At 46.3% G+C, this 18,077-nt stretch overlaps 1 long non-coding RNA gene across 2 annotated transcripts in view; it reads right to left on the reverse strand.

The window, feature by feature from the left end:
• Positions 1-1,917: 1,917 nt before the first annotated feature.
• Positions 1,918-18,077, reverse strand: part of LOC138526580 (uncharacterized) — a 330,805-nt gene continuing 314,645 nt past the window's right edge. Inside the window, exons 3-4 of one of the 2 annotated variants that reach the window (XR_011283633.1) lie at positions 10,890-10,953; positions 1,918-2,117 (exon numbers count right to left, since the gene is read on the reverse strand). This is a non-coding gene — a long non-coding RNA (uncharacterized lncRNA). Of the gene's footprint in view, positions 2,118-10,889; positions 10,954-17,651; positions 17,727-18,077 lie in introns of those variants that run through there. The other variant, XR_011283634.1, reaches the window with a different exon arrangement.

An 18,077-nucleotide genomic window follows, 5' to 3' on the forward strand; every position in this document is an offset into this window, starting at 1 on the left:
CAGTTGCGCTTAAGGTCGAGACCCCAAAAGAGCTATGTTCGTCCCTTATGGCATCCAGTCTATCCATAATGGCAGAGAGACTTTGTCTCCTTTGCACATATATTTTCTCAGTCAGGAGGGCCAAATCTGCCTTCAACTGGACTGCTATCGCTGAACTTATAAGTTGAAGTTGGTCCCTGCCAATGGGCGGATTCGGAGAGCTTTCACTTTGGGCCTGAGGTTTTTCCTTTCAATTTCATCCAGGTCTATGCTCCTCTTACGTGTAAAGGTGGATACATTCAGTAGCCTGCATTGTCAGGTAGTGTTTCCATAGTTACCTTCTGAGGGTCGCCCTCCGTGGCAATTCTCTGTCCACCCTACCAGCCATCGACTTGAACTTCCCATTCAGAGTTTCCCTCAAACAGCTCTATGTTGATAGAGATTTCGGTCGAGTCCGTTTGAACTGTCTCCTTTGGTGGGACCTTTAACAAGTCCACGTTAACCTGGTGGTTCCCTAATATTGGGGATATGCTAACCTGTGTTTTTGGATCTGGCAAATGTAGTATCGACCCCGTAGTCTCAGGCGGAGTTGCAGGTCGGGGAGTGTGAATTGGTGATGGCACAGAGTTTAGATTAAGCATCCTGGTTGGGGATAAAGGCAGCAGTGGCACAGAGTTCTCATGCATAGCTGGAGCATGCATTCTCCCTTGAAGTCTTGTCCAGGTGCTCTCTGGATAGCTGGAGTCAGATGGTATCTTCAACAAATAGGTGCACCATGGGTGGCCAGGGCTCACCCCAGCAAACACCCCAAAATCCCCTAACGCCCTACTTCAGTGTTTATGACGGGCTGCAGAAAAAAACCAAAAAAAAACAAACACAGCGCATTACACCTGGCACGTAGCTCATCAGGCTCCTCTTCCTCTCGCAATTAAAGGCACAGTGAGATGAGGCAGCAATCAACAAAGAACTTACTTTTGTAGATTAAGGTGCACTAGTGCAGGCATCCACCCCTTAGCTGGTTGTCAACTGCTGGACGCCTGCTCGCACTGAGCCACAGAACACGAGGACACAGTCAGTCCACACTCCGTGACGCTCCGCTAAGGAGTGATGTTTTTATAAAAGCAGAGTTCACTCAGGTTCTCAAAGGGCTGCTTCCAGCAGTAGATATGGGAGAAAGACTGCGTAGCACTGTAGCAGCAGTAAGAAAAGTGAAGCACTGAGACACAAGAACACACTCAGTCCAAACTCCTGTTTGCCTTTCAGGAGAGGTTCAGAACCGCTGCCTCTGCCCTGCACCTGCCCTTCTGTCTGCCTCAACAGTCTTATGGAGTGGGACAGTCCCTCAACTGTCAACCTAACCTAGGCCTCCAGCTCAAGATAACGCCTCCAGCTCTGGCATACCCTTCAGGTCTGAGTGTTCCCTATCTGCCATCTCAGGTATTTCATCTATGCCCGTAGGCAACCCTGAGAACAATGAATCATGGGCTAACTCCATTGCCCTGAGTGTCCACTGAGTCATCTCTCACAAGTGTAGGAACCTCTGCAGACTTCAAGCCTGCATTGGAAGCTAGCGGGAAGAACAGTTTCTTGCCCTCCCCAGCGGAGGAGCCTCCTGTTTTTGGAGCAGGCCAGGGCATTTGCCCTGCACCTGTTCCCTTTGTTGGAGTAGTACAGGACTTCTGCCCTGTAGATACTCCATGGTCTGCCTCAACAGACCGGTTAGAGTGGAACAGCCCAACTAGTCAAGGCATCACACATCCTGACCTGGGACTGCAAATGAGCAAAACCCACGAACTAAAAAAGTGTCTATATTGGAGACACTTCCGTCCCCTGCACACCATCAAAGTTAAAATAATCAGTCAAATGAAGTTTAAGGATGATTTTCAAAAAAAGTTGTTTTTACTTGAACAAACAAAAAGTACTTTAGATTTCAAGGAATATCGTACAAAAGGAACGTTGTACTTAACATAAGCAATAGTCACTGTACACAGTCCAATGTACAATAGTTCAAACCAAAAACCTTTTGAGACAACTGTCTCCTGTGGATAATACAGTAGAAAAGACAGGATTCCAGACTCAATGTTGTGAGCTCTACACGTTCGAGGTACCGACCACTTCTTCAGGAGCAAAAAAATAATCTGTTGAAATACAGAAAATGTCTATAAGTACATTGATTAAATGCAAACATTTGTATCTAGCAATCACATTTATCATACTGGACAGTAAATCAGAACAACAATTCATCTATTCCAATCCTTTGTCCACCTTCCATATAGCCAAAGGCCCTCCGTATTGCAAATAGCACCTATGTCTAGTCCTGATATAGTTTCCCTATAGCTTGATTGTCCAGTAAATGCAAAAGACTAGACACATTCAAAGGCACCGCCCAACATGTCAACCGCCTCTATCAGTAAATATTGTAGAGCAGATTTACCTGGATCTTAATTGTATAGAGACTGTGGTTGCACTGTATCTAATGCAGATAAGTTTGGTGTATATCCAATAGTTGTTTAGATGCAGATTTGCACTCTAAATTAGTATTGACTGACTGTATTAGACTTAAAATTGTCTTTTGGTAGTACACAAGGTGTGCATCTGTAAATCCTATTTTTTTTACTGAGCAAAACCCAATCAGTTCCAGCAGACCCTTCAGATCTGATTCCAGAAGGCGACCCTAACTTCGCAGAAACCAATGCTAACACATTAGTCACCTCAGTGGCCTGTAGGGCCTCTCTCACAAGGATAGTTGCCTCAGAGGACTTCAGGAGGGGAAAGGGAGCTTCTAGGACCACTGTTCTCTTGAACTCTCTGGTAGACTCATGTCAATAGCTCTCAAATGCATCCTCCTGTGCTACTACCAGAGCCTCACTCCAGTAACTGCCACGACTATCTGTGGGTCAGGGAGGCTATTACCCAACAGAATCCCTACTGGAATGCATTTATTGACTGCAACATGGTGCAGGGAGGATTTACTCCTCCAAGTAATCCCTACTGTTTCTAATGGACAGTAATTCAGACAATCTAACCCTCTTACCTGCATGTTTGGTATTTGGGAGTACTGCCCTGCCTTCACCAGTCACCTGCCAGCTATGGCACTATCAGAAGTGTCACTTAAGGTGGGAGACCTTTCCCCATTTATAGAGACAAAATCCAGAAATATCTAAGTCTTGGTGGCAACTGGGGCCCTCTCAAAGGACCCAGTACCCTACCCACTCAGGATGAGCAAACCTCCGGCCACTCCCTGACCTAGTGGGACTTCATCACAATGAATGTTGTCTCCTTTTCAGGGGACACACAGTCACTGGGGCATGCTTAGGTTTCCCATTGCAGGCAGGATCCGACCCGCTATGTGTCAAATCTCTACACTGAAAACAACCCCTGGCTGAGGATGGTCTGGAGGCCTCAGTCCTAAAATTGCCCACACTCTGCTTTCTGGTGGGTGTTGACGTACCACAGGCCTGTGACTTTGCTTAGAATTTTTTATGATATTTCTTGGATGGAGGATCAGAAACTTTGTCCTTTCCATCCTTGTGTTTATCATAATCAGTTGCTTCTGATTTGGGTGCATAGACCTTACCCTTTTGACTCAAGTGTTTTCTTAACTAACGGCATCCTTCCCGGCTGCCCCAGCCTTGGTGTCACTCATGTCCCCTAAACGCTGGAGTAACTCCATCTCACAATTCTCAAGCATATTCTCACATGCGTCCATGTTAGATATGCTCAGAGTTGTGCCAGTGTTGTTACCTACAGTCCATCTACACTCTGACTCCAATGGCTGATGTATAAATTCCTCAAAAGATGTATTCCCTATTTCACATGGTTGGACTGCATCCTTGGGGATGTTTGGCCCAGGCTGTGCTAGTGTGCCTCCCCACTGGAGGTCTTGTCTTGTAAGTTTCACACATACATGAAATTCCCCCATTACCTAACAATGTTTTCAGGCTTTTCAGAAGTTCAGTCTTTCTAATCTCACTGCCATGTGGGAGACCTTTTCAGGTAGTTCACTATGCCCAGTGTGAGCCACACGGCAGCAATAAAAAAAAACCTTTAAGTGAAACTTATGTTAGATGTACACTCTTATTTTGGCTAACTAGAGTGTACACACAGTCTGTTCCAAATCCCAACCGCTGCCCACCAGTATGATGAATTGACTTCTGCCTTGCAGGAGTCCAGGGGCGAGTAGAGGCAATAGTGACCACTCAGTCCTCACACTTCTGCAAATTTAGAGCCAGCACAATGATAAAGGCAAAACAGGCACAGTTAAGAAATAACCTTCTTTGCTTTTTGTGGTAACGTGGGCTGAGGGAAGGGTATACCCACAAGAGGTGTGTGCAAGTGGTTCAGTAGCAACCCAAACAGCGCACAAGAACAGTCCAAAATAAAGTAATGTCCAATTAGGGTTCTATAATAACGATATACTTTAATCAAACACATCATATACAATAATAACGAACAAGGAAACACTGTAGAAACCCACTCCTGTAGAACAAACAATGAATATGCAAAGAGAGAATAGGTTCAGTATTTGTCTTGAACTTGAGGGATAAAAGTGATCTATCCAATCCCTAGGACCCAAAGATGAACCACATGAGGAGTTGCTATCTGGCAAGAGTGCAAAGCCCTGGACTTTTTCATTTTTATCAGTGCTTATAATGATAAAGGTGATTCCTTCTCCTAAAGGGTAATCTGCTAACCAGATCCCCCTTTGTTGCAACTCCATTTCAAAAGCATAGTGTACATGTGTACTGCTGCATCAGTAGCCTAATCTGCAGTACCCGTACTGCTCATGGTGCAGAGCAGGTTAAATGGTCACAAGATGCCCAATCAACCTCCACAGTAAAAACAAATCCACTGCAGCACAGGAGCAGCATTTAGGATATGTCCCCTGTACCCAAACTATGATTATCATGAGCACCCTATGCTGGTGGCAGGATAATCCTTAAGAATAAGCTATGCCTGAGTTTAAGCATAGTGCATGGTGATACTTATGGTCATGGATGCCACATCCTAATTGATATTTCATATGCAGTTGAAAGGAATGTGTATTCGGGTCAGACATGCTGATACTACCACACAGCAGTAACCTTGAGGATCCAGCCTCTCGTTGATTCACTTTGTGAGGTTTGGTAACCCTCTCCCCCAGAGGCAGCCATACAGCAGGCAGCTGTTCTGGGCCCAGGTATCAAAGGAGCACACCCCTTCAGAAGGAGTAACCTCGCACCAGGGTGCTGCATATCCAAAGGTCTTTGTTGTCAGGAGGGAAAGGGATGGGAGAAGAGTAGGCAGGAGTGCTTTGGGTACTGGAAGAAGCCTTCTACCATCTTGTTTCTCATTGTCTCTCTTTCCCTTTTTTCTGCCCCCCAGTCAACTTCCGCTGGAACAAAACACTTTGGCTGCAAGATCAACAGGGCAACATCCACTCCAGCCAGGAGCAGGGATTGGTTCCCTAAAGCAGGCTAGCTTTAGACCAATCACCTGAGGACTTGTGCCTTTAAAAGAAGGAGTCTCACACTCCTTCTGCAGCATCCCCTCAGTTCCTCAAGGACCCTTTAAGGCCGGAGAGACATTCCGAGCATTCTCCTCTGGACTTCCTTTGGGCAATTTGCACTTTCCAAAGCCCTCCACCAGAGGTGAAGGATGAGCCATCCAAAACAGAAGAAAGATCTGTCCCCTAACCACTCTCATGGAATATTGGGAGAGATCAGTGCTGTGGACCAGGACCAAGCACTCTGCAATGGATCTTCTGTGTCAGAAGACCAGACCCTGAACTGGAGCATCCTGTCTTTGAGTCCTTTGTTAAGGCCTCACAGCTACCGGAGGGACAGACTAGACTAAGCTCCTGCTTCTATTACACCAAACTGGTTGTGCTGTGTTCACAGCATCCTGAACAATAGGGAAGGCACTGGTGCTGGTGTCTGTGTTCCTTCATCCAGCTGAACTATTTCCACTGCATCTAACTCAGCTTGACACTGCATTGTGTCCTAGTGTAGCACATGACTTGCAAGGCCTGAATCATCTACTGAACACTGGACCTTGAACTGAATCTCTAGATGGTCACTCGCTCACTCTAACTGGAGTTACAACCACAGCTCGGTCCAGCTAGCCCGAGAACTGCCACCTCATTGACTGCACCTCAATGCACCATCGATCACCATGACCACCGCCCACTGAAACAAAGCACTGGTGCATCACTCGCAAACCTCTCCCAGTGTCTAAAGCCCAACTCGGCCTGGCCAACTGTGAAGCATTCTTGGGACCACCCCAACCTGCACAAATGAAATGCGGGTGGTCAACTGCATTGAGCACCAATTCGACCCTACTCAACGTCTGCTTGCTTCCAAGGCATCCTCGATCCTATCTGATTAGCTCACATCATCCCTCGACATTGGATCTGATGCGTCAGCTCACCAAGAACTGAATCCAGGTGGTGTGACAGTGAACTGTCCCCATGGTCCACTAGGACCCTAGAGACTGATTCGGTCGCAATCGCTCCTGCTTTCAACCCAACATGCTTTTTATGGCAGTATATTACCTCCCGGCCCTGGAACTATGCTCAGAGTGCTACTTTTTCAGTCTGTGGCATCTTCTCTGTTCTTTCCTTTGGGGTGGGTTTTTGTACAGCAATCTCTTTTCATTCTACTTGTACATGGTGTGTTTTATTAAAGTGTTTATATTTTGTATAGAATCTTGTTTGCACATTCCCTTTATTTTGGACTGTAATACTGTGTTTTTTGGGTCACTTCTGGTTCAACTTAAAACCCCTCTTGAGAGTATACCCTTCCCTCGGCCCAAGTTACTGCAAAAGGAGAAGGAGGTGTATCTCCTGACTGTCCCTGTTCTAAATGTATCATTGTGTTATGTTTGGAGGCCTGAGTGGACCATTTGACCCCTACTCATCCCTGTACTCCTGCGAGGCAGAATCCAATTCGTCACAGACCAAGGGGGCAGATATCAGTCAATAATTCATTTACTGGTGACTTGGCAGTTCACCGAAATCGAGCTGGGATTCTGGGTGCCGTTTGAAGGTCTTGTTTTGTTTGAGAATGCAGCAGGCACGGTAATCCAGCAATTAGCAGCTGTCGAGCTAGAGTCCAAGTGGAAGGTAGCTGTGATTCTAAGCGCTACCCTAGCGATGCAGATCGGATGGCCCCCAGATTTGGTTCAACAGTGGAGGTTTGGAGGCTGTGAGTTAGCACCAGATAACCAGGCATGTCAGTTCAATGCTGAAGCTTGAAGGTCACGGTTTGGTGGACACCAGGTTTGTTCGACTTACAGTGGAGGCAGAAATAAATCAGGTGGTGATTCATAAGTGGTGTGAGCTAATGTGCTGGCAGCGGTACTTCTTGTTTTGAGCCGAGGCAATGATGAGCTTCAGCTGGTGCAGTGAAATGGCAAACTAGTTTGAGCAAGTGAAATGCAGTTTCGAAGAATGAAAAAGGCGAAAGGCTACTCCGGAGGGTTCTGCTTTTTTGAATGGCGTCGAACATGCTCAAATCACTGCTCAATATGATTTGATGGCAAAAACACAGGGAGTCTTGCTTTTCTGGCTTTCAGGTGCTGTGAGGCCCAATCCTGGGAATCAGCGACGAGGTGGGCATTTGTTCTTGTGCTCACAAACACAGGGGAACCTGCCACACAAGTGCAGGGGTCCATCAATACAGTTTGAAACTTGGGTACCGTTGTGGCTGGCAGAGAGGCAGGTCTTATTCTTGCAGCAGGTTACCCCCAATAGACCGTGGGGAGGGTTAGGGGATTGAGCTAATCTCTGCCTTGGAGCAACTGTCTTCACCTCACAACTGGAGGACTCTTGACATGACTGCTCTCCCAGCAGTATCCACTGAAATCTACTCAATTGACAATCCAAAGATGATTCAGGATGATTAAAAGAAGTGGTGGCAGACCCCTTATTTTAACGTACAAGTCTGCAAGTGATTTGACTAACCTCAGTGGTCCAATGCCTGTTCTTGAATTCAGGGGACTTTGTCCTTCTAACACAAAAATGCTTTGCTCCAGGGGAAGTGGAGGGGACAGGAAGGGGAGAGAGAAGCAGAGAAATAAGATTGTGGAAGTCTTCCTCCTGGCCACTCTAAAACCACCCCTTTCCTTGAAACTAAGAAAATAGGCCTTTAGAAATGCATCACCGTGGTGTGAGGTTACTCCCTATGAATAGGCATGCTCCTTTGTTGCCTAAGCCCAGGGCAGCTGCCTGCTGTGCGGCTGTCTTTGGCAGCGGGTGTTACCTGCCCTCAGAAAGAAATCTAAGAAGAGACCTGACTATTCAGGTTCCTGTCCCTTCATTTTGGCAGGCTCAGCTTGTTTGGCCATAATACAAATCACCTTCCACAGCTGAGCTTGGCTCACAGGAGATGACACATAAGTGATATCAAATTGCATGTGGCTGTAATGATTATAAGTAGTGCCATGCACCATACCATAACTCAGGCTTAGCTGGTATTTGGAATGTACCCTGCCAGCAGCCTGCACTACTTATGAGCATCATAATTATGGTAGAGGGGTGCATACCTAAATGTAGTGCCTGCACTGTAGAGTTTGGGGTGTCACTGCAGCTGTCAAATGGGCAGCTGTGACCTTTGAACCTGTTTCTTGTCACTGGTAGAGCAGTGTTGAAAATCAGGGTAGATGCAGCAGGGCACAGACACACACCAGTCTTTTGACATGGAGCTTATGAAAAGGGAATCTGATCAGCAGATTAAACTTTCAGAGATGGAATTACCTGCATCCTTTTATTATTTAATACAAATCAAAAAATCCAGGGCTTTCACACCCTTGCCAGATGGCAATTCATCACAGCCGGTATCCAAAGTATGGGTGTCCAAATTCCCAGTCATGTCGCATGCATATAGATTGATTCCATGCAGTCTGCAACATGCATTATACCATGATGTTTCCCTGTTGAATCTTAACATACATGTTTTTGCTAGTTCTGAAACTTGCCATTTTCAGGTTTTCATATTGCAATGCCACTTGCAATAAGACTCACAGATAAGCTGATTGCAAACCCAATGGATGGTGGCCACACCCTACTCGCAAGAGTCACAGATGCTACATTAGCACCCCTGAATACTTTTCAGCTCGCTGCAGCACACCTCATCACTGGGCTAAAAAAATCTACCCACATCAAGCTGCACTGGCTACCCTTTCGAGATATCATCATGTTCAAGGTACCCTGCATCACATACAAAGTTCAGTAAGACAGTGCACTTCACTACGCTAATATGTCAATAGCAAACTGCGAATGAAATCATGATTAAAATGTGCAGCCTATTTTATTATTCTCCTAGATTATCAGAGCCATGAAGCCTTTGACAACTTTCTTCACTCATATATGTCAAAGAGCAAAGTTAAATTTGGGTGGGTGGCTCCTCATTCTTTCATGAGCTATTATCCCTAAAGATCTTATCTCCCCCTTTTCCAAATCTTCCTGCCTCTACTCTTCGACCTTTACAACTTATCCAGAACAGGACTGCAAGAATTGTCCTTGGCCTCAAGACCACGGATCAAATCTCTCCAGCTCATAAATCTCTTCACTGGCTCCCTATGGCTGCCAGGATCAACTTCAAGACCCTCTGCATAGTGCACAAGACTTTCTGGGGCATGAGACTGTTCTACCTCCAACTTCCTCTTCAAAAACATCTTCCTTCTCGAGCTCTCAGCTCATCCACCCCCAACTCTCTGGGGAGGTCACATGCTTCTCCAAGCAGAGAGTTGGAAGCAGAACCATCTCCTTGGCTAGGGCATCCCTCTGGAACAGCCTCCCTGCCTCTCTCAAACTTGAGCAGAACTGGCTCTGGTTCCGGAAGCAACTCTAGACCTTCCTTTTCGCTTCCTTTTTCTCTCTTCCTCTCCCCTGCTCATGTACCTGCCTGCTCTGCACACTGGTCACCTGGTCACCCTCTGAGCTCGGGCCCAGGCTCCTGCATGTCCAGTTGCCCTCGCACTGCCTCTGGGGTCCTCAGCACTTAAGGATATGTATCTGCAACCCGACAGTCCCTTCTCTCTGAAGTTATGAGCCACCCGCTGGCTGCACTTGTGAGTTAACTGCACTTCCCCCTTCCCCTCCCCCCTGGTACTTCTCCCCCTCCCTCTTCACCACACTTGCGCAATCTGAATGACACAAGGACTAGTAAGATAGTTATTTTGTCCTCCCTTGTGTCCCCTCCTTGCTTTGTCGTCCCTAGAAACACTTGTGTACAGTCTCATTATAAATGCCACATCATATCATATCATGTCTGCACAATCATTGGGCCTCATTACAAGTTTGCTGGTCGGGACCTACGGTACTGGTAAGCTTGCCCGTATCGTAGTTACTAGACTTGCAAACTACGAGTTCTGCTCGTGGGTGCCTTTTTGCCCGCCAGGTCGGACCTGGCGGGCAGACTGGCACCCGCGAGCAGAGCATGCCGGTTGCACCAGCACCATTCTGAATGTTGCCGGTGCATCCGGCCTCCCCATTCCCATTGAGCCCTAAAATGGGAATAGGGAGCATTTTCTTCCAGTGCATGGGAATGGGCAAATACTGGGTGTGGTGGGGCGCCAGTAAAATTCATAAATTCAGCGGCAGCCTGCCGGTTTTACCGGCTAGGCTACTGCCGAACTTGTAATGAGGCCCATTATGTACATACTCAAATTGGGTGAATATGATTTAAGAGCCTTCATGATTTATGAATTTAATATGCTACCATCTGTTATATATTGTCATTCTTATGTTACCACATAAGTACTTGCCTTGGAACTGATAGCCAATTATGAGCTTGGATTGTAAGCTTTAGGATCTGATGCAAACCAACATGTGAAGACGGCTGACAGCTGTTATCAGAGGCTACCCCCCTCCCCACTTCCCCCAATATCCTTGCATGCTTGTTTTATTAAGTTTACTGAATTCTACCTACCTGCAGCCTTTCATTCTTTGGACCTTAAAACTGCATGTGCTTCCTTCCAGGAATATTTGTTACCCTAGAAATAGAAAAGAGTCTATCTGTAGGTCTCCCTTTTTTGTTTATCATGTTTATGGTAATAAACATTACACGACTTACCTGCATTAATATTAATACCCTCAGTAATAACCACTTTGTAGCAGGATGTACTGGCTGATAACTGCACTGCTGCCCCTCTTAAATTACCCTTTATCCTATCTGGCCATTCAGTCTGGCTGGTAGACAATTCACAGCATATCATTACCTAATTTCTGGATACTACTCTTTTAATCCAGATGCACAATAACTGGTTCACAATGGCATATAATTACAATGTTACTCTCTGTGCCATACCAGAGGAGAAATACACATATAAATATGAGGCAGGACCCTCTCACAGGGATAGGCTTGTACTGAAATGCCAGATCATTTCCTATGAATAAGAGTTCCATCCTATGTTAGTACATGTAATGTTGTAGTGAAGATCTTGTCCTCTGTGCTTAGAGACACTGAAAACACCCAACACCTTTCTTGGGTTGCTTTTGAAACTCTTTTCAGAGGATAATTCCCAAGCACTTTAGAGCTGAATTGTCTTTGTGGGCACAACCAAACTGACATACAAAACAATATTTCTGCGCTACAGTTGTCACTTCAAAGTAGGATAGTTGGTGTTATTGATTTCTTGTCCGAATTGTTCAATGCCTTCTCCAAAATCATCCCTGATAGTCCTTCATCTGTTTGCATGTAAAACATCATTAATCTTTCTACAATGCCTTTTGTTTTCCTAATCCTTAAGAATAAGCTATGCCTGAGTTTAAGCATAGTGCATGGTGATACTTATGGTCATGGATGCCACATCCTAATTGATATTTCATATGCAGTGGAAAGGAATGTGTATTCGGGTCAGACATGCTGATACTACCACACAGCAGTAACCCTGAGGATCCAGCCTCTCGTTGATTCACTTTGTGAGGTTTGGTAACCCTCTCCCCCAGAGGCAGCCATACAGCAGGCAGCTGTTCTGGGCCCAGGTATCAAAGGAGCACACCCCTTCAGAAGGAGTAACCTCGCACCAGGGTGCTGCATATCCAAAGGTCTTTGTTGTCAGGAGGGAAAGGGATGGGAGAAGAGTAGGCAGGAGTGCTTTGGGTACTGGAAGAAGCCTTCTACCATCTTGTTTCTCATTGTCTCTCTTTCCCTTTTTTCTGCCCCCCAGTCAACTTCCGCTGGAACAAAACACTTTGGCTGCAAGATCAACAGGGCAACATCCACCCCAGCCAGGAGCAGGGATTGGTTCCCTAAAGCAGGCTAGCTTTAGACCAATCACCTGAGGACTTGTGCCTTTAAAAGAAGGAGTCTCACACTCCTTCTGCAGCATCCCCTCAGTTCCTCAAGGACCCTTTAAGGCCGGAGAGACATTCCGAGCATTCTCCTCTGGACTTCCTTTGGGCAATTTGCACTTTCCAAAGCCCTCCACCAGAGGTGAAGGATGAGCCATCCAAGACAGAAGAAAGTTCTGTCCCCTAACCACTCTCATGGAATATTGGGAGAGATCAGTGCTGTGGACCAGGACCACGCACTCTGCAATAGATCTTCTGTGTCAGAAGACCAGACCCTGAACTGGAGCATCCTGTCTTTGAGTCCTTTGTTAAGGCCTCACAGCTACCGGAGGGACAGACTAGACTAAGCTCCTGCTTCTATTACACCAAACTGGTTGTGCTGTGTTCCCAGCATCCTGAACAATAGGGAAGGCACTGGTGCTGGTGTCTGTGTTCCTTCATCCAGCTGAACTATTTCCACTGCATCTAAATCAGCTTGACACTGCATTGTGTCCTAGTGTAGCACATGACTTGCAAGGCCTGAATCATCTACTGAACACTGGACCTTGAACTGAATCTCTAGATGGTCACTCGCTCACTCTAACTGGAGTTACAACCACAGCTCGGTCCAGCTAGCCCGAGAACTGCCACCTCATTGACTGCACCTCAATGCACCATCGATCACCATGACCACCGCCCACTGAAACAAAGCACTGGTGCATCACTCGCAAACCTCTCCCAGTGTCTAAAGCCCAACTCGGCCTGGCCAACTGTGAAGCATTCTTGGGACCACCCCAACTTGCACAAATGAAATGCTGGTGGTCAACTGCATTGAGCACCCAATTCGACCCTACTCAACGTCTGCTTGCTTCAAAGGCATCCTCGATCCTATCTGATTAGCTCACATCATCCCTCGACATTGGATCTGATGCGTCAGCTCACCAAGAACTGAATCCAGGTAGTGTGACAGTGAACTGTCCCCATGGTCCACTAGGACCCTAGAGACTGATTCGGTCGCAATCGCTCCTGCTTTCAACCCAACATGCTTTTTATGGCAGTATATTACCTCCCGGCCCTGGAACTATGCTCAGAGTGCTACTTTTTCAGTCTGTGGCATCTTCTCTGTTCTTTCCTTTGGGGTGGGTTTTTGTACAGCAATCTCTTTTCATTCTACTTGTACATGGTGTGTTTTATTAAAGTGTTTATATTTTGTATAGAATCTTGTTTGCACATTCCCTTTATTTTGGACTGTAATACTGTGTTTTTTGGGTCACTTCTGGTTCAACTTAAAACCCCTCTTGAGAGTATACCCTTCCCTCGGCCCAAGTTACTGCAAAAGGAGAAGGAGGTGTATCTCCTGACTGTCCCTGTTCTAAATGTATCATTGTGTTATGTTTGGAGGCCTGAGTGGACCATTTGACCCCTACTCATCCCTGTACTCCTGCGAGGCAGAATCCAATTTGTCACATACCAAGGGGGCAGATATCAGTCAATAATTCATTTACTGGTGACTTGGCAGTTCACCGAAATCGAGCTGGGATTCTGGGTGCCGTTTGAAGGTCTTGTTTTGTTTGAGAATGCAGCAGGCACGGTAATCCAGCAATTAGCAGCTGTCGAGCTAGAGTCCAAGAGGAAGGTAGCTGTGATTCTAAGCGCTACCCTAGCGATGCGGATCGGATGGCCCCCAGATTTGGTTCAACAGTGGAGGTTTGGAGGCTGTGAGTTAGCACCAGATAACCAGGCATGTCAGTTCAATGCTGAAGCTTGAAGGTCACGGTTTGGTGGACACCAGGTTTGTTCGACTTACAGTGGAGGCAGAAATAAATCAGGTGGTGATTCATAAGTGGTGTGAGCTAATGTGCTGGCAGCGGTACTTCTTGTTTTGAGCCGAGGCAATGATGAGCTTCAGCTGGTGCAGTGAAATGGCAAACTAGTTTGAGCAAGTGAAATGCAGTTTCGAAGAATGAAAAAGGCGAAAGGCTACTCCGGAGGGTTCTGCTTTTTTGAATGGCGTCGAACATGCTCAAATCACTGCTCAATATGATTTGATGGCAAAAACACAGGGAGTCTTGCTTTTCTGGCTTTCAGGTGCTGTGAGGCCCAATCCTGGGAATCAGCGACGAGGTGGGCATCTGTTCTTGTGCTCACAAACAGAGGGGAACCTGCCACACAAGTGCAGGGGTCCATCAATACAGTTTGAAACTTGGGTACCGTTGTGGCTGGCAGAGATGCGGGTCTTATTCTAGCAGCAGGTTACCCCCAATAGACCGTGGGGAGGGTTAGGGGATTGAGCTAATCTCTGCCTTGGAGCAACTGTCTTCACCTCACAACTGGAGGACTCTTGACATGACTGCTCTCCCAGCAGTATCCACTGAAATCTACTCAATTGACAATCCAAAGATGATTCAGGATGATTAAAAGAAGTGGTGGCAGACCCCTTATTTTAACGTACAAGTCTGCAAGTGATTTGACTAACCTCAGTGGTCCAATGCCTGTTCTTGAATTCAGGGGACTTTGTCCTTCTGACAAAAAAATGCTTTGCTCCAGGGGAAGTGGAGGGGACAGGAAGGGGAGAGAGAAGCAGAGAAATAAGATTGTGGAAGTCTTCCTCCTGGCCATTCTACAACCACCCCTTCCCTTGAAACTAAGAAAATAGGCCTTTAGAAATGCATCACCATGGTGTGAGGTTACTCCCTATGAATAGGCATGCTCCTTTGTTGCCTAAGCCCAGGGCAGCTGCCTGCTGTGCGGCTGTCTTTGGCAGCGGGTGTTACCTGCCCTCAGAAAGAAATCTAAGAAGAGACCTGACTATTCAGGTTCCTGTCCCTTCATTTTGGCAGGCTCAGCTTGTTTGGCCATAATACAAATCACCTTCCACAGCTGAGCTTGGCTCACAGGAGATGACACATAAGTGATATCAAATTGCATGTGGCTGTAATGATTATAAGTAGTGCCATGCACCATACCATAACTCAGGCTTAGCTGGTATTTGGAATGTACCCTGCCAGCAGCCTGCACTACTTATGAGCATCATAATTATGGTAGAGGGGCGCATACCTAAATGTAGTGCCTGCACTGTAGAGTTTGGGGTGTCACTGCAGCTGTCAAATGGGCAGCTGTGACCTTTGAACCTGTTTCTTGTCACTGGTAGAGCAGGTGTTGAAAATCAGGGTAGATGCAGCAGGGCACAGACACACACCAGTCTTTTGACATGGAGCTTATGAAAAGGGAATCTGATCAGCAGATTAAACTTTCAGAGATGGAATTACCTGCATCCTTTTATTATTTAATACAAATCAAAACATCCAGGGCTTTCACACCCTTGCCAGATGGCAATTCATCACAGCCGGTATCCAAAGTATGGGTGTCCAAATTCCCAGTCATGTCGCATGCATATAGATTGATTCCATGCAGTCTGCAACATGCATTATACCATGATGTTTCCCTGTTGAATCTTAACATACATGTTTTTGCTAGTTCTGAAACTTGCCATTTTCAGGTTTTCATATTGCAATGCCACTTGCAATAAGACTCACAGATAAGCTGATTGCAAACCCAATGGATGGTGGCCACACCCTACTCGCAAGAGTCACAGATGCTACATTAGCACCCCTGAATACTTTTCAGCTCGCTGCAGCACACCTCATCACTGGGCTAAAAAAATCTACCCACATCAAGCTGCACTGGCTACCCTTTCGAGATATCATCATGTTCAAGGTACCCTGCATCACATACAAAGTTCAGTAAGACAGTGCACTTCACTACGCTAATATGTCAATAGCAAACTGCGAATGAAATCATGATTAAAATGTGCAGCCTATTTTATTATTCTCCTAGATTATCAGAGCCATGAAGCCTTTGACAACTTTCTTCACTCATATATGTCAAAGAGCAAAGTTAAATTTGGGTGGGTGGCTCCTCATTCTTTCATGAGCTATTATCCCTAAAGATCTTATCTCCCCCTTTTCCAAATCTTCCTGCCTCTACTCTTCGGCCTTTACAACTTATCCAGAACAGGACTTGGCCTCAAGACCACGGATCAAATCTCTCCAGCTCATAAATCTCTTCACTGGCTCCCTGTGGCTGCCAGGATCAACTTCAAGACCCTCTGCATAGTGCATAAGACTTTCTGGGGCATGGGACTGTTCTACCTCCAACTTCCTCTTCAAAAACATCTTCCTTCTCGAGCTCTCTGCTCATCCACCCCCAACTCTCTGGGGAGGTCACATGCTTCTCCAAGCAGAGAGTTGGAAGCAGAACCATCTCCTTGGCTAGGGCATCCCTCTGGAACAGCCTCCCTGCCTCTCTCAAACTTGAGCAGAACTGGCTCTGGTTCCGGAAGCAACTCTAGACCTTCCTTTTCGCTTCCTTTTTCTCTCTTCCTCTCCCCTGCTCATGTACCTGCCTGCTCTGCACACTGGTCACCTGGTCACCCTCTGAGCTCGGGCCCAGGCTCCTGCATGTCCAGTTGACCTCGCACTGCCTCTGGGGTCCTCAGCACTTAAGGATATGTATCTGCAACCCGACAGTCCCTTCTCTCTGAAGTTATGAGCCACCCGCTGGCTGCACTTGTGAGTTAACTGCACTTCCCCCTTCCCCTCCCCCCTGGTACTTCTCCCCCTCCCTCTTCACCACACTTGTGCAATCTGAATGACACAAGGTCTAGTAAGATAGTTATTTTGTCCACCCTTGTGTCCGCTCCTTGCTTTGTCGTCCCTAGAAACACTTGTGTACAGTCTCATTATAAATGCCACATCATATCATATCATGTCTGCACAATCATTGGGCCTCATTACAAGTTTGCTGGTCGGGACCTACGGTACTGGTAAGCTTGCCCGTACCGTAGTTACTAGACTTGCAAACTACGAGTTCTGCTCGTGGGTGCCTTTTTGCCCGCCAGGTCGGACCTGGCGGGCAGACTGGCACCCGCGAGCAGAGCATGCCGGTTGCACCAGCACCATTCTGAATGTTGCCGGTGCATCCGACCTCCCCATTCCCATTGAGCCCTAAAATGGGAATAGGGAGCATTTTCTTCCAGTGCATGGGAATGGGCAAATACTGGGTGTGGTGGGGTGCCAGTAAAATTCATAAATTCAGCGGCAGCCTGCCGGTTTTACCGGCTAGGCTATTGCCGAACTTGTAATGAGGCCCATTATGTACACACTCAAATTGGGTGAATATGATTTAAGAGCCTTCATGATTTATGAATTTAATATGCTACCATCTGTTATTTATTGTCATTCTTATGTTACCACATAAGTACTTGCCTTGGAACTGATAGCCAATTATGAGCTTGGATTGTAAGCTTTAGGATCTGATGCAAACCAACATGTGAAGACGGCTGACAGCTGTTATCAGAGGCTACCCCCTCCCCACTTCCCCCAATATCCTTGCATGCTTGTTTTATTAAGTTTACTGAATTCTACCTACCTGCAGCCTTTCATTCTTTGGACCTTAAAACTGCATGTGCTTCCTTCCAGGAATATTTGTTACCCTAGAAATAGAAAAGAGTCTCTCTGTAGGTCTCCCTTTTTTGTTTATCATGTTTATGGTAATAAACATTACACGACTTACCTGCATTAATATTAATAACCTCAGTAATAACCACTTTGTAGCAGGATGTACTGGCTGATAACTGCACTGTTGCCCCTCTTAAATTACCCTTTATCCTATCTGGCCATTCAGTCTGGCTGGTAGACAATTCACAGCATATCATTACCTAATTTCTGGATACTACTCTTTTAATCCAGATGCACAATAACTGGTTCACAATGGCATATAATTACAATGTTACTCTCTGTGCCATACCAGAGGAGAAATACACATATAAATATGAGGCAGGACC

This window comes from Ambystoma mexicanum, chromosome 7p, assembly GCF_040938575.1.
Source record: "Ambystoma mexicanum isolate Mex_15411 chromosome 7p, UKY_AmexF1_1, whole genome shotgun sequence".
NCBI classification, from domain to species: domain Eukaryota; kingdom Metazoa; phylum Chordata; class Amphibia; order Caudata; family Ambystomatidae; genus Ambystoma; species Ambystoma mexicanum.